We start from the raw sequence: 16,339 nt of genomic DNA on the forward strand, positions 1-16,339 counted from the left end.
CAAGTTCAACCATTCAAAAAGGGTATCTCGAACAGTGCTACACAAGACTCAATCATCAATGCACACAACATGACTCAATTTACTTATGCAAAGATCAAATGTGCACTCAAAAATTCAAGTTGTGACTCACCAATATCAAAGAATCTCAAGCTCACAATACTTGATTCAAATGCAAGTTTAAGCTCAACCAAAATGTTCAAATTCCCTCACACAAGGAATGATTCCATATTCACACAAAAAGTTTAACCATTAAAAGTCCGGAATCAAATGCAACACTCACACTCACAAAGAAGAACACAATGCGTAATTTCACCCATAGGTTTGCCCATATTTTCTAATCAACATTTGTTTCAGCTCACTCAAGATCAAAAAGGTCTTTTCAAGGCTTGTAATGGGGCTGAGTGCTAAGGTATGTTCATTTAGGCTCATTGACTTTCATCCTCATGAAATGTGGTACTCACAACACTTCCTTTCCTCTTCCTTCATCATTTTCTTTAGTGCTCATAGGTTATCCTATTATTCACTTTCCATGGATTTTTTGGAAACCCCATTTCTTTTGTACTTTATTCCACAAGTTTCTTTTTCATTCTTTTTCTTTTCTTTCTCTTTTCTCTCTCTTTTTTCTCTCTTTTCCCTTATGAAATGTGGTACTCACAGCACTTCCTTTCCTCTTCCTTCATCATTTTCTTTAGTGCTCATAGGTCATCCTATTATTCACTTTCCATGGATTGTTTGGAAACCCCATTTCTTTTGTACTTTATTCCATAAGTTTCTTTTTCATTCTTTTTCTTTTTCATTCTCTTTTCTCTCTCTTTTTTTGTTTATATGTAGGGGTTCCATTTTTCTCAAAACCATAGGTAAGAGGAGACTTTCCTTGCATGTTTTGACTTGCCCTTATCTTTTCACCACACCACCAACTTAGGCTTTTGGCCTAAGTTGGCTATTCAACTAACCACAACTTCATGAGGATTATGGGTGATGGATAAAGAAAGGTCTAGTTTTCATCAAGTTTCTTCCAAAGGAAGGTAAGGCTCAAGGGGTGTTACAAAAAGGTTCACACACTCACAAGGTAAGTCACAAAAGAGGTATATGTCAATTTGGTTCACACTTTTAGAAGTTGCCTAAGATCATATCAAGAGATAGCATCACTTAGTTGACCGGACCAACGGGGCAAATTCTAGGATCCATCATGCATAGTTCACAGGTAAGCTCATCACACTAGGCATTGACACTATAAGTCAAACAAGACTCCACACTTTCGCTAGTGTGCAATGATCATCACAAGAGACTCAATTCGATACTAGGCAAGTCATAACGAGATGCAAAGAGTTCACATATTGTCTATGTAACTTCATTTGGCCTCATCGTAGCCACGCATTCATGTTTGTTAGACTTGAGAGCACTATTCAAGTCAATGGTATTGATCAGATCCAAGACTCAAATTTTTCAAAAGAATAGCCACATTCAACACACGAGAGGTGGAAATTTTTTTCGAACAAGTTAAAATCACTTTGCAATTTAAAATAAATGGAGACACAAGCTCAAACATACACAAAAAGCAGTGTAAACATGATTTAAGCACAAAACCCAAATATAAACAAAGTACGAACATCAATAGCACCCAAAGGTGGGCCTCACCCCACCACAAATAAAATCAATTTGTCCTCAAATGCAAATAACATAGAATCTGAAACTTAAAATAAAGAAAGACAGAGAGGGAGATAAAAAGGGGATCCTGGCCAATCGGTCGCTCCATCTGTCTGGGCTTCATTGCCCGACGCCTTACCCGGAGCTTTGGCATCAGTGCTTGAGGTCACCTAAGGGGGAACAACAGTGTCAGCTTCACCATGGTCTGTTGATTGCGAGTCTGCCTGAAAGACATGGAACGTTCTGCAAAATCCCCTGGCCTAGGTTGATGGTTTTCCTGGTAGGAGTGGGCCTTTTGCCTTTGCCTTTCTCAGTAGTTGTGGGTAGTTTCGAAGGTTTTCCTTTTGACATGACTGCATCTTCCTTTATCGCAATTCCTTTAGACTTCTCTTGAGATGGCATTATTCTTTCAGCGGCTTTAGGTTTAGTCATATCTGCAAAATCTCGAAGAGAAGTTAGAGAGATATTTGACAAAAGCACTGATAAGCTTTGTCGACTCTTTCGGCGAGTTGCTGATATCATTCGGTGATCTAGAGTTAGGCCACTGAAAGCAACAGTGCACAGAGATCCAGGGGAATTGATAAGGGTAAAGCGAGTCTTTCGGCGAGTCGCCGAAAGTATTTGGTGACCTTCAACTTCTTGCCGAAAGTTATAGAATTAACAACACATTTATCATTAAATTAAAGGCGAGATGGGGACCTTAGGAGAACCACCGAGTGGTTCGATCGAGCTCGCCAAACGGCTCAACGTACATATTTTCAATGCATCTTCTCGAATTCAACCTTGTAACCCCTGAAGACAAAATCAAAGTATGCATTAGTACAATCAAAGTATGACCCATAGCATTCAAACACAATCGTTTGAATTTTAATCCAGATTAAGGCATACAATTACTGGAATTCAACAGTCACAACTACTCGAGTAAGATTGTCAAATTAAAGCATGCATGTAAACAATTTAGTCATATCCGACAGGGTCAAAATACTTTCAACAAGATCTGATTATTGCAACTGACCATACATTTTAATAAAATAAATTTGGGGCATAGAAAAATGACCTTTTGTGTTGACTACAAAATGATTGAAATGCTAGGCGGCAAGGTAATTCAATTCCGAGCACAAATCAACCAAAATACAATAGAGATGCAACTATATTGAAAGTAAAACTAGGTGTGAGTTTGAAAATGTGGAAGAGTGTAGGAAATTGAAACTTTTAAACCTTTGGCTTGAAAAACCGTCCAATTCTTTCCCACTCGGTGACATTAGTTGAGCGCCGAACCATTCGGTGTCACGCCAAACAATCACCTTCCTCGCCGAGTTTTACAGAATCCCCTAGTTAATATGGGGATCCAAACGGCGATACAAATCAGGGTCGCCGAGCTGATCGGTGACTCTCCAATCATTCTTTGGGATTGCCAAGTTTACAGACCCCAAACCCAAGCTGGGTTGGATCAAACGACTGTGTGAGTAGGGTCGCCTAATACTTTGGCGACTCGCCAACCGACATTTCCCTCGCCAATCTCTTTCTTTCCAAATGCTTCCCACACTTCTTCCTACACAATTAACACACCATTATTTTATCAAAGCAATATAAAGTAATAAAGGGTTTTGGGTTGCCTCCGAAACAACACCTTAGTTAACATCGTGGCACGATGCAAGTTTAACCTAGTCCACATCCTTGGAGTCGGCCATGGTGTGACTAGGCGAATCCTCGGCAAATGGTGGATAGCGACTTGATATCAAATGCCCTATCTGGGCATCTTGGAGCTGAATTGTCATGGAGTTAGAGGTTGACATTTAATTTAGCATTTCGACGTTCTCTTTCATCTCATTCAGCACCTTTGTCTTGTGCTTCAATTTTCTGTTGAATGAGTTAGAGAACTTCCTCCCATTTTTACACTCTCGTAGGGAGAAGTGCTTGTCCTTTTCCGTGGCTTGTGCTTCCAACTCCATGACTTGTTTGGACAGAATGTCTACTTGAGCTACTAGTGCATCCCACTCGTGTTTCTTTTGGGCTTCCTTGTTGGTTTCAACCATGCCATCAAGAAGATTTACTACTACTTCATAGGGCTGGTGTAGCATACCACCTGTGAAAAGTTGATCCGCGATACTTCTATTTTCGGGTCCAAGACCCCTATAAAGCATTCCAGTAGCGCTTTGTCGGTCATCCCATGAGATGGGCATTTTTCTAGCACTGCTTGAAATTTCAGCCACATTTCCTAAATGGTTTCATCCCCTACCTGTTTGAACGTTAGGAGGCTGTCCCTAAGTTTCAACAGTTTCAAGAGGGGGTGATCTGTTTGACACCCATAATGATCCTTCATATCCATGTTTCTTCTTCAATACACAAACAAGTAAAACGAAACTAAAAGTAAAGTAAGTGAACTACAATTAAGAAGAACAAAACATGTACTAAACTAAGAATTCTCAACTAACACCACTCCCCGGCAGCGGCACCATTTTGATTTTGCATCTACGATCGTACAATAGTAAAGTAACCCAACGAAGGGTTGGGGTCGAGTCCCAAGGGAGTGGGCTTGAGAATTAATAGAAAAATAAAATTAAGTTCTATTTAGTCATAGATAAAAACATTATCGAATATAAACATGTTAAATCTTAGGTGTGACGCAAGCGTCAATTATCAGTGGGGGGTTTATGACAAGTAAGCAAAACCAACAAAAATGCAAAGAGTACTAATCAAGAAGAGAGAATTCTTGCGACGTGATAGGAATACAGGTTAGACTAGACTATTGGGTACATGCTTTTGATAGTAAATCCGTTGAGTATTTGTGACTAGGCTAGACTATAGTGGGGGTAAATTCTCTGTTGAGCAACTTACCCCAAATCTAATGGGTTCCTCTCGGACACCCACTTGCCGCATGAAGAACAACATCCGGATTAGCCCACTCACTCTCTGGAGCTGAGTGTGAGGGAGAAGGACTAGGGTTTACTCTCTTGAGTTGAACCTCATGTCGACCCAATCCCCCCAGCCATCAATTTAGTAGTCTTAGTTTTACGACCTTTCTCTCGATCAAGCCGAAAATACAAAGGTGAAATCGTATTTTCAACTACAATTTCATTAAGTTCCACCACAACTACTAAACGAAATCACATTTACACAATAAATAAACCATCAACGAGCAAGACCCAATAGATAATCTAATCCATATTCACAAAATCACACCCCAAGAATTGGGGTTTTAGCTACACATGTAAAAGAAATAGAAATTTATACCAATTTGAGTTTGCATTCAAATGGGTATGAAGATTTGTTTCTCAAAACAAGCAAAGAGTGAAGAATCCACAAGACCCAAGTCCAAATTCTTGGAGTTGAAACCCTTTGAATCTTCAAGTTCTTCTAAACCCTCTCCAAACTTAGAACTCAAAATTCTATATTAAAAATTCTATATTAAAAATATGATATTAAGCTACAACTCTCAACGAGTATTTATAGTTTTCAAAAATCTGTGTTGTAGCGGCTCATTTGGTGTCGTTAGTCGAGATCGCCTATCAACTCAGTGATCCGCCCTTTGGTAGGTTTCATCGCCGTCTTGATCTATCCTTCAACATCGTCGTGTTTTGGATCATTGGGCGACATAGTACTGCTTCACGGAACTGCTTGGCAACACGCCGACTGCTCATTTTCACCGCTGATTTGATCCTTTCTTTCCGGGTTCAACACACTGGAACAAAAGGCGAGGATAAGACCTTTTGGTGACTCGCCGAATGGGTTCGACAATTCTTAGATTTTCGTTTCTTTGTTCTTTCAACTGCTTTTGTTCCGTTTTTGCTAAGTAGTGTCCATGCTTTCCCTCAAACTTCAAATACCTGAAACTTAAGGGTTTTTATCAGATATTGAGATAAAATATGTATTTGAGGACACTAATTCCATCAAAATATAACCCTATATGAGTCCACTTTGTGGACTCATCAATGATACATCAAAAATGTGTAAAAACTCACAAATGCACTATTCACCATATGCAATATTCAAAAGGAGGAACTTCATCTCCATCACCAGACATAGTCAATGCAACATATGGGAGTAGAACTATATCTACCAATTCCAATATGTGTGACACTCATCAATTTACAGAAACATAGGACGAACTACCCTCTCCAACTTATGCAAGTTCAACACAACAATTTTAAGCCAACATGTCATTTCATCAAAACATAACTAAGCATGTTCATCATTTCACCTCATGAAGCCAAATATGCAATCATCATACCAAAATGCAATTCAATAAGAGGAACATATAATTCATGAAAACTCATTTAATACTAACATGAATTCTTACAAGAACATGCACCATATAAGGAAATCATGGAAAAACTCATACAATACACATGACTCCCAAAGCACTAAAATCCCAAGAGGAACTACTTATCTCAACTTTGAATAGAACTAGAAGGAAAAATATGAGGATAACGGGACATCATATCGGCCTCGGCCTCCCATGTAGCACCCTCAACTAAGTGATTCCTCCATAGAACCTTAACGGAAGCTACTTCTTTGTTCCTTAACTTCTTCACTTTCCGGTCCAAAATATCAACCGGTACCTCTTCATAAGAAAGGTTCTCATCAACTCCTAAACCCTCTAAAGGGAGGATGGACACTGGATCACCAATGCACTTCTTAAGCATGGAGACATGAAACACCAAGTGAATCAGAGCCAACTCATTTGGTAAGTCTAACTCATATGCCACTTTTCCAACACGTTTCAAGACTTGATATATGCCCACATATCGGGGACTTAACTTGCCCTTTTTGCCAAATCTGATAACACCTTTTGTAGGTGAAATCTTCAAGTAGACCCAATCACCAATTTCAAACTCTAGATCGCTCCTTCTATTGTCGGCATCAGACTTTTACCGACTATGGGCCATCTTCAACCTATCTCTAACAAGTCAAACCTTTTCAATAGCATCATAAACTAGTTCGAGACCAATTAGAGCAAATTCACCTACTTCAAACCACCCAACCAGAGATCTACATCTTCTCCCATAAAGTGATTCAAACGGAGTCATGGCAATGCTAGAGTGGTAACTATTGTTGTAGGAAAATTCAATCAATGGGAGATGGTCATCCCAACTACCCTTGAAATCAATCACACACGCTCTCAACATGTCCTCCAAGGTTTGAATGGTCCTTTTTGCTTGATCATCCATTTGAGAGTGGAAAGCGGTAATAAGTTTAACATTGGTGCCAAGCCCCTTTTAGAATGCCTTCCAAGAGTGTGATGTAAATTGGGCACCCCTATCCGAAATGATAGATAAGGGAACCCCATGCAACTTCACTATCTCATTCATATACAACTTGGAATAGTCTTTCGCCAGAAATAAAGACTTAACCGAAATAAAATGGGCTGATTTGGTCATCCTATCAATAATGACCCAAATAGAATCATATTGCCTTCGAGTACGAGGCAACCCCACCACAAAGTCCATATTAACATCCTCTCATTTCCAAGTAGGAATTTCTATATATTGGGGAGAAACCTCCGGGTTTTTGGTGTTTGGCCTTGACTTGTTGACAATTCGGACATTTGGCTACAAAACCCGCTATATTATTTTTCAAGCCATTCCACCAATAGACTTCCCGTAGATCACGGTACATATTGGTGGCTCCCGAATGAATGGAATATTGCAAACCATTAGCCTCTTCTAAAATTTGCTCCATTAAGACATCAACATCCGGAACACATAATTTGCCTTGCCACCTAAGCACCTCATCTCCCCATGGAAGAATGCCTCATCAGACTTATTGAGAACCGATTCTTTCAACTCCATCAAAATAGTATCAAGGTGTTGCTTAGACTTCACATCAACTACAAAGGACGATTCAAAACTATGATGAACCATAAACCAACCCTTGGTTGAATCCACCAATTGGACACCTAACCGGGCCAACCTATGTACATCACGAACCAATTCCTTCTTCTCATCTTCTACATGAGCTACACTACCCATGGACAATCTACTTAGGGCATCCGCAACCACATTAGCTTTGCCGGGGTGGTAAAGGACACTCATGTCATAATCGTTCAAAAGCTCTAACCACCTTCTTTGTTGGAGATTCAAGTCTTTTTGGCTAAACACCTATTAAAGACTCTTGTGGTCGGTAAACACATCTACATGAGCCCCATAGAGATAGTGTCTCTATATTTTCAAGGCAAAAACCACCCCCGCTAGTTCAAGGTCATGGGTCGGGTAATTATTTTCATGAGTCTTGAGTTGCCTTGAGGCATAGGCGATTACCTTACCATGTTACATGAGAACACACCCCAACCCTATCCTCGAAGCATCACAATATACTACGAATCTGTCGGTACCCTCTGGTAAAGTCAAAATCGGAGCGGAGGTGAGTCTATCTTTCAATTCTTGGAAGCTCTTTTCACAAGCCTCCGACTATTCATATTAGGACTTCCTTTGGGTCAAGGCCGTTAATGGAGAAGCAATAGATGAGAAGCCCCCAACAAACCTCCTATAGTACCCGGCCAAACCCAAAAAGCTTCAAATATCGGTGGGACTTAGGGGTATAGTACAACTCTTCACCGCATCCATTTTCTTTGGATCAACCTCTATGCCCACACTCTGTACAGTGTGACCAAGAAAAGCAACCAACCTTAGCCAAAACTCGCACTTGCTAAATTTAGCATAAAGTTGTTGGTCCTTGAGGACTTGCAATACCAACCTCAAATGTTTCATATGATCACCCTGACTCCTCGAAAAGATCAAAATATCACCAATAAAGACGATCACAAATAAATCAAGATATTGTCTAAAAACCCTATTCATAAAATCCATGAACGCCGCCGTGGCATTTGTTAGACCAAAAGACATAACTAGGAATTCACAGTGACCATATCTTGTACGGAAGGCCATTTTAGGAATGTCCACCCCACTCACCCTAAGTTGGTGATAACCCGACCTTAAGTCAATCTTCAAAAAGTAACTCGCCCCTTGGAGTTGGTGAAACAAATCTTCAATTCTAGGAAGTGGATACTTATTCTTTATAGTGACCTAGTTCAATTGGTGGTATTCTATACACATCCTAAGTGACACATCTTTCTTTTTTACAAACAATATCGGGACACCCCATGAAGATATGCTTGGTTGAATAAAACCCGTATCTAGTAAATCCTTGAGTTGTACCTTCAATTCCTTCAATTCGGCCGAAGCCATCCGGTAAGGGGAAATTGATATGGGTTGTGTATCCGGAAAAAGATCAATGCCGAAGTCTATTTCCTGTTCGGGAGGGATTCCAGGCAAGTCATCGAGAAAGACTTCCAAAAATTCCCTTACTACAGGAATCGACTCTATAGGAGCAGTCTCAGACTCAAGGTCCTTAACCCTCAAAATATGATAGATACACCCCTTAGAAATAGTTTTCCTAGCTTTTAGATATGAAACGAAATGACCTCTACGAATAGAGTTTCCCCCCTTCCATTCTAAAACGGGCGCATTTGGAAATTGAAACTTTACTACCCAAGTTCTACAATCAATGGAAGCAAAACAAGCATGCAACCAATCCAACCCCAATATGACATCAAAGTCCATCATATCTAATTCTACCAATTCAACCAAAGTGACTCTATTAGACAAGGAAATAGAACAATCCCTATAAACCCTTCTAGCAACAACCGAATCACCAATAGGGGTAGAAACCGAAAAAGGTTCCTCTAACTTTACGGGGAGTACATCAAATTTCAAAGCCACTAAAGGTTTAACAAATGATTTAGTGGCACCGGGGTCTAATAATGCATAAACATTAATGGAAAATACTTATAGCATATAGGTGACAACGTCCGCAAACCCCCCTTGATCACTTTTATATTGGAGAGCATAAAAGCGATTCTTCTTGGGAACATCGGAATTTGAGCCACTAGGAGGGACTTGCTTGCTCTCTCTTCCTCGAGTCCTTAGAATGGGACAATTTCTCTCATGTTCCCACTTTTCCCACAACTAAAACACCCATCCGTGCCAACAAGGCACTTGCCATCATGCTTTTTGCCATACTTTACACAAGTAGGTCTATCAACATAAGAACCACCTCCACTACCACCTTGTGGCTTTGGAGTAGGCACCCTCTCTTTGTTGACCTTAGGAGTGCTAGAAGTGCCTTGATAAAAAACCTCTTCTTAAACCTTGGTGTGTCTTTACCATAGTTCACATTCATATTAATTTAGGGAAAACTTGCATTAACCGACATAGATCATGTGACCTACATGGAATACAGTGTTCTACCCCCACACCGAAAAGAGGTGTCCTACTTGCCTAAGGTAGAACATACATTTTAGCTATTTGGGTGGATCCACTAGCTAAGACCTATGTGGGCACATAGTTATGGGATAAGGAGATTGCTACTAAAAACCTTAACTACTAACGTGGAGGTTTCCATCTCATGAGACACCATATTGGGAATCCAACTACTAGCGTGAAGGAACCCATGTCATACTCCTATCAACTCGGTGCCACGCACAACTCCGTTTAATAGTCATATTTAAGCACTTACTTAAGTTCATAGTCATAAGAGAGTGTATTAGACACTCATGTCAACGTATCATCATAATAGCTCATAGGTTTGTTTAAGTGACAATGCTCCTTTCACCTTAGAAACATAAGCATGTGAGTAAACCTTTCGCATTATAGTAGTATTGATCATGAGATTATCCCTTCGAGCATCACCACAAACTTGTCATTAACATACATACATACTTCATACATAATCAAGTGTATAGGGTATAGGGAAGAAGGATCTTACATCAATACCACAACATTAATTATTGGATCATTATAATCCAAGTAATTCACATAGTCATATAGAATCAACATCAGCATACACCAACCCTAGACAATTTCCCTTCAAGGCTATGAACCAACATCAACCTTAACTTCTTGAATTACAACATTAGATAGAGAGATTTCCTGATTCAATCATTAATTAAACATAAACATAATCAATTACCAACTTCCATGGCCAATCAAGTCACATCTTAGTACACAATTTAGGAAGAAAGGGAAACCATGGGTCCAAGAGAGATTTTCATCAAAAACCATCAATACTACAACAATCTAACCACAAACCATCATAATTAATCATAATAAATAATAATTGAACAATATAAATTGTTTTGGAAGAAGACCCATGCTTAAAGTAAATCCCTAGATTTAGGAAGTCTTAAAAACACACTTTGAAGGGACTTCTTGGGGGATAGCTACCCAAGAATGAAGAGTATCAATACCATAGGTTGAATTCCTCACGAATTTGGAGAAGAAAGACTTGTTCTTGAGCCCTTAGCTTGAGCTTTGACCTAGTTCTTCAATGGAGTTTAGAGAGATAATATTTTGGGGAGGGAAGTTGGTTGAGTTTGAGTTTGTGAGTTGTAAGGAGTTAAAAGAGTTTATTAATAGTTAAAGGTACTTAAATATACTTAAAATAACTAATACCAACTGCCCCTACCCTTAATTACGTAAAATATAATTTACAAAAACACCCCTAGCTTGGCCGACCCTGCAGACCCCACCAACGAGACCCCAACCTACGGTCCGTAGTTTGGTTGACGGGCCGTACTTTTGGGTCGTCATTGGGGACTGGGAGGGTGGAGGATCAGGGAAGGGATGGGGAGACTAAGTCTCAACCCACGACCGCCATCTACGGTCTGTAGGTGGGGTGACGCCTCGTCCTGTTGGCCCGTCATTTGGGTTAGGGAAGATGGATTGGGGGAGGATTTTGGGGATATTAAGTCTCAACCCACGCCTCCCAACCACGGAGTGTGGTTTCACCCGCGGCTCGTGTGTGGCCAATCATAGGTCATGCTGCATTTTGCAACTTTTGGACAGCCCACTTGGCCCTCCTCAAGGGCCTTTGGGGGCCTTTGGGGGTCTTTGGGGAGGCCACACCTTGACGTTTAGGGACCAAAAACTTTAATACTAACTTAGGGAGGTCATTTTACGATCATTATCTAGACGTTAACCCTTTTAGGACCCCAAACTACATGTTAGGGCCTAGCTTAGGTCATTAGATTTTTGGGGTGTTACACTTTCGGTCTTTGATCTCAAGGTCAAATTCTGGAAGAAACAATATCCATCGAATTAGCCTTGGTTTGGCATCATTCTTTTTGAATAGGTACCTAATAGCTGCATGGTCAGTATAAACAATTACCTAGGTACCTACCAAATATGATCTGAACTTGTCGAAGGCGAATACTAGAGCCATCATCTCTTTCTCAATCACTATGTAATTAGCTTGAGCAGAATCAAGGGTCTTCCTTGCATAATATATTGAATGGAACAGTTTATCTTTTCTTTGTCTTAATAATACACCCACTCCTACATTGCTTGAATCACACATGAGTTCAAATAGTAAGTCCACTTAGGTGAAATCAAGATTGGAGCTTCAATTAAGTTCCACTTCAACACCTCATACTCCTTCAAACACATCTTATCAAACATAAATTTCACCTCCTTCTCCAAGAGACTGCACATAGGTTTGGTAGTCTTGGAAAAATCTTTGACGAACCTCCGGTAAAAGCCTACATGCGTAAGGAAACTTCTCGTCCCTTTGACAGAAACTGGAGAGGTGAAAGTTTTCAATCACCTCAACCTTAGCTTTGTCAACTTCTAGTCCATGTTTTGACACCTTGTGACCCAACACTATACCTTCACGAACTAAGAAGTGACATTTCTCCCAATTAAGCACTAAGTTTGTGTCTTTAGAACGAGCAAGTACCTTGTCAAGATTCCAGAGACATTACTTAAAAGACTTCCATAGATAGAGAAATAGCATGTGTTTGCATATGTGCCATAAGGACAAGTGAATGTGGTATTTTCTTGGTCTTCGAGTGCAATCAAAATCTTATTATGTCCGGAATACCCATCTAAAAAGCAATAATACTCTGCCCTGCTAAACGATCAACCATTTGATTAATGAAAGGAATAGGATAATGATATTTCTACGTGGCCTCATTTAATTTCTGGTAATCCATGCAAATTCTCCATCTAATGACTGTTCTAGTGCGAATCAACTCATTCATCTCATTCTTCACCACTGCCATACTACCCATCTTTGGAACACACTATACAAGACTAACCCACTTACTATCGGAAGTAGGGTATACAATTCCAGCATCTTGCCACTTTATCACTTATTTTCTCACCACTTCTTTCATCAGCGGATTTAGCCTACGTTGATGTTGTGCACTTAGCCTGTGATCCTCCTCATATATTTTGTGCATACACAAAACTAGACTAATCCCATGAATATCATACATTAGCGACCCTAAAGTTGTAATACCCTAGAAACTAATGAACTAAACTAGAAGGTTCTAGAGTCTTGTGTTACGGTTTTAGGGTTTGATATGAGGGGTAGAGTTGTAAAACGACTTCCTATATTTAGAATGATGGTTTTAGGGTTAGGGGGTCAAGATACGACCCCCAAGGACCAACCAAGGGGTCCTTGAGGAGGACCCCAAATTCTCTCAAGAAATTCTCTCTCTAGAAGTGAAGAACAAGAAGAGAAGGAAGCAAGGGCAGATTTCCTCAATTGTTTCAAGCTTTTGTGTTGGATTTAAATAAATATATGTTAGCTTATTCATCTATGGGTTCTTCCAGCTATAGAGCCCCCTCGATTTTCCCCTAATTTTGAAGTCAAAAACCAATTATAGCTAGGGTTTCTTCCTACATTGTGGGTAGTGCTTAAGTATGATTCCAATCAAGTGGATAATACTTAATTATGATTTATTTAGCATTGAATTATGATATTATGATGAATTTATGTGATTCCTATGGTTAACCCTTGTCTAATTGATGAATTTGATATTGTGCGGGTTTATGCCATGAAAGGTGAAATTGAGGATTCATAGGTGATCTTCTAGAATTAATATCATGTGTAGTAATTGTTCAAGGTTAGGAACACATAGACATGAATTGAACTAGACTTTATTGTATACTATGGATCATAACTAGTAAAGTTGTAATTGAACCTTTATGATCATTTATTACTCGAGTCACTTACTAATGAAGGATGTAATTAGAATACGTGAAATCTAGGTATAATGATGACAATAAGAAGTAAAGCTTGAGAATAAGGCTTGTAGTCATCAGTGTTAGGGCTTTGAGGGTAAAGCTAATATGATGTGATATTGTTGTGTATTGTTGAAAGCATATTCTCATTTACACACTTAGGCATAAATATGCTAGGAGGTGCAAGGTTATCTCACATAGAATGATTCTAGGTTGAAAATCTAATCACCTAAATTGAATCAAAGCATGTTAGATTCAAGTAGCTTGAAGTTGTGACATATATTCCCTTCATGTATAGCTTGACTTGGTAAGACATGACCAAGATTGGTAGCTTAGGATTGAGGATCCATACTCTCTGAATGGTAGCTTGACTTAGCATTGTAAGATGCATTTCATGGTAGCTTGAATTAGTTGTAGTCATGGTAGCCTAGGATTGAGGATCTATACTCTCCTAAGGGTAGCTTGAACTAGCATTTTTAGGATGCCTTCATGATAACATGACTTGGTTTGGCTAAGACCATTTCATGGTAACTTAGGATTGATGAATCATACTCTTCTAAAGGTAGCTTAGGATTGAGGAATCATACTCGCCTAAGGGTAGCTTGCATTAGAATTATAGTGTGCTTGCAAGGGTAGCATGACTTAGTTGGTCTAAGACTGCTTCATGGTAGCTAGGATGGAATGCTTGTACCCTTCATAGAATAGCTTGGACTTGCATGATAGTATGCCTTCCAAGGTAGTTAGTTTAGCATAACCTAGTTCTGTTAGCAAGATGACTAGTTTGGTCTAGCCTATTAGGGTGCTATTCCTTGGTAGCCTTGAATTGAAAAATAGAACTCATTTATGTGTTGTGACTTGGCTTGTACTAAATAGAGAAGTATCTCAAATGACTAATGGCAAATATAAGGAGGGACTAGTCCCCAACTAGTGAGTATGTATGATAGCCTAAAGTGGTACTTTGTGTGAATAGTAGTATGTGATGCTATTCATACATTGAGTTGAAGCTACTTATGAAGTGTGCTCTTATATGATGTATGTTTAGCTTGGGTTGTTGCTATATTTGCCTTCCATGATATGTTGACTAAAGCTGGTAGTTCCCTTGTCCATATGAAGTAAGCTAAAGAATGAGACCAAGTTAATGGTGGGTATGCATATGATGACTTCAAGGTTATGCTTAGTGTGAATGTGTCACGACCCAAGTCTAGACCTCATATTCGACACGACATACAGGACTCTGAGAAGTCTCATACATGCCTAATAGCATTCATAACATTCGATATAAGGAAAACGATATGGAATTAAAACTTTTTTAAAACCATACAATCAAAATACTCATTTAAAACACTTGAAACACGACATAAGTCTACTGTCTCCCATGGCTATCTAACAACAATATCCGAAATACAAGTAGGGTCACGACCCTTTAAAATCGAAAGTCTAACAAATGTCTATTACATGAAAGAAATGGAAACATCAAGTACTTGTCCTCTATCTATGATGACATACCACTTAGTCTTGGAGAATCTCAAATCCAAGCTTCAACTATAGAGAAAGGAACTCACTTGCCAGAACCTACACTTGTAGTAAAATAGGAGAAATATGGGTTAACACAATTAAGTACTAAGTATGATAGCCATGCAAAAACCATGCTTAAAACAGACATTTTATTTGAAAGTCATGCTTTTATGCCATTTTGATAAAACTTCATGAACATAAGTATAAGAGGCATAATATTCAAACATAACCAACATACAAGTCCTTTCAACACATTGAAAACCTAATCAACATATAAGCCAATTCTTTACAATAAGATTTCACCTCAAGTAACCCCAAGCCATACCTTATGCAATGTATGAATAGCGTCCCATACCACTATCCACAATAGATACCACATTAAGGTCACCAAAAGTGAACTTACCATTCAACCTTGCAATCTTTACACAATACTCATACATAAGAGAGATAAACATTTCATAAGTCATATCATCAAATAAGGACCAGCATCGAGGGCAACTCTAAGTCATACTTGTGCAATGTATGAGTAGCATCCCATACTACTACTCACACTAAGTACTTCTTTTAAGCCACCATAGACAAGGCACATTCATACTCAATAAGTCATGACAAGGAAGTAACTCATATTACAATCCAAGTATAGCATACGTCATCTCATTTAAGCATATAAGAGTTAACATTCTTCATTAGTTTCATTAAGAGCACTTTCATACATTAGCCATTAAGACTTAGAGAACTCACTATGACCCTCTCAAAGCTACTCGTGCAATGCATGGATGACATCTCATACTACCACCCACACTTCATAGAACTCAGCAAGACCATAATTCACATCTCACATGATCTGAATAAGTGTTTAACCAACATAGATGATGAGTCGATGATTTGGACTCATTTAGGCTTCATTTTGATAAATTTAGTGTGCTTAAATGCATATTTTGTCTCATTAGCTGATGAAAACCCTTGAGTTTCAGGTATTTGGAGTTAGAGACAAAGCATGGACACTATTGAGAAAAAAAGAACAAAGAAAGCAGAAGAAATGAAGAAAAGAAGACCTGATGATCAATGATGTCGTTTGACGAATCACCAATATCATTTAGTAAATCGCCAAATCGCTAAGATACTGCCAAAAGTTACAGAATGATGGAGCT

Source organism: Solanum verrucosum, unplaced genomic scaffold (assembly GCF_900185275.1).
Source record: "Solanum verrucosum unplaced genomic scaffold, falcon-dt-bn FXZP01000191.1, whole genome shotgun sequence".
Lineage (NCBI taxonomy): Eukaryota > Viridiplantae > Streptophyta > Magnoliopsida > Solanales > Solanaceae > Solanum > Solanum verrucosum.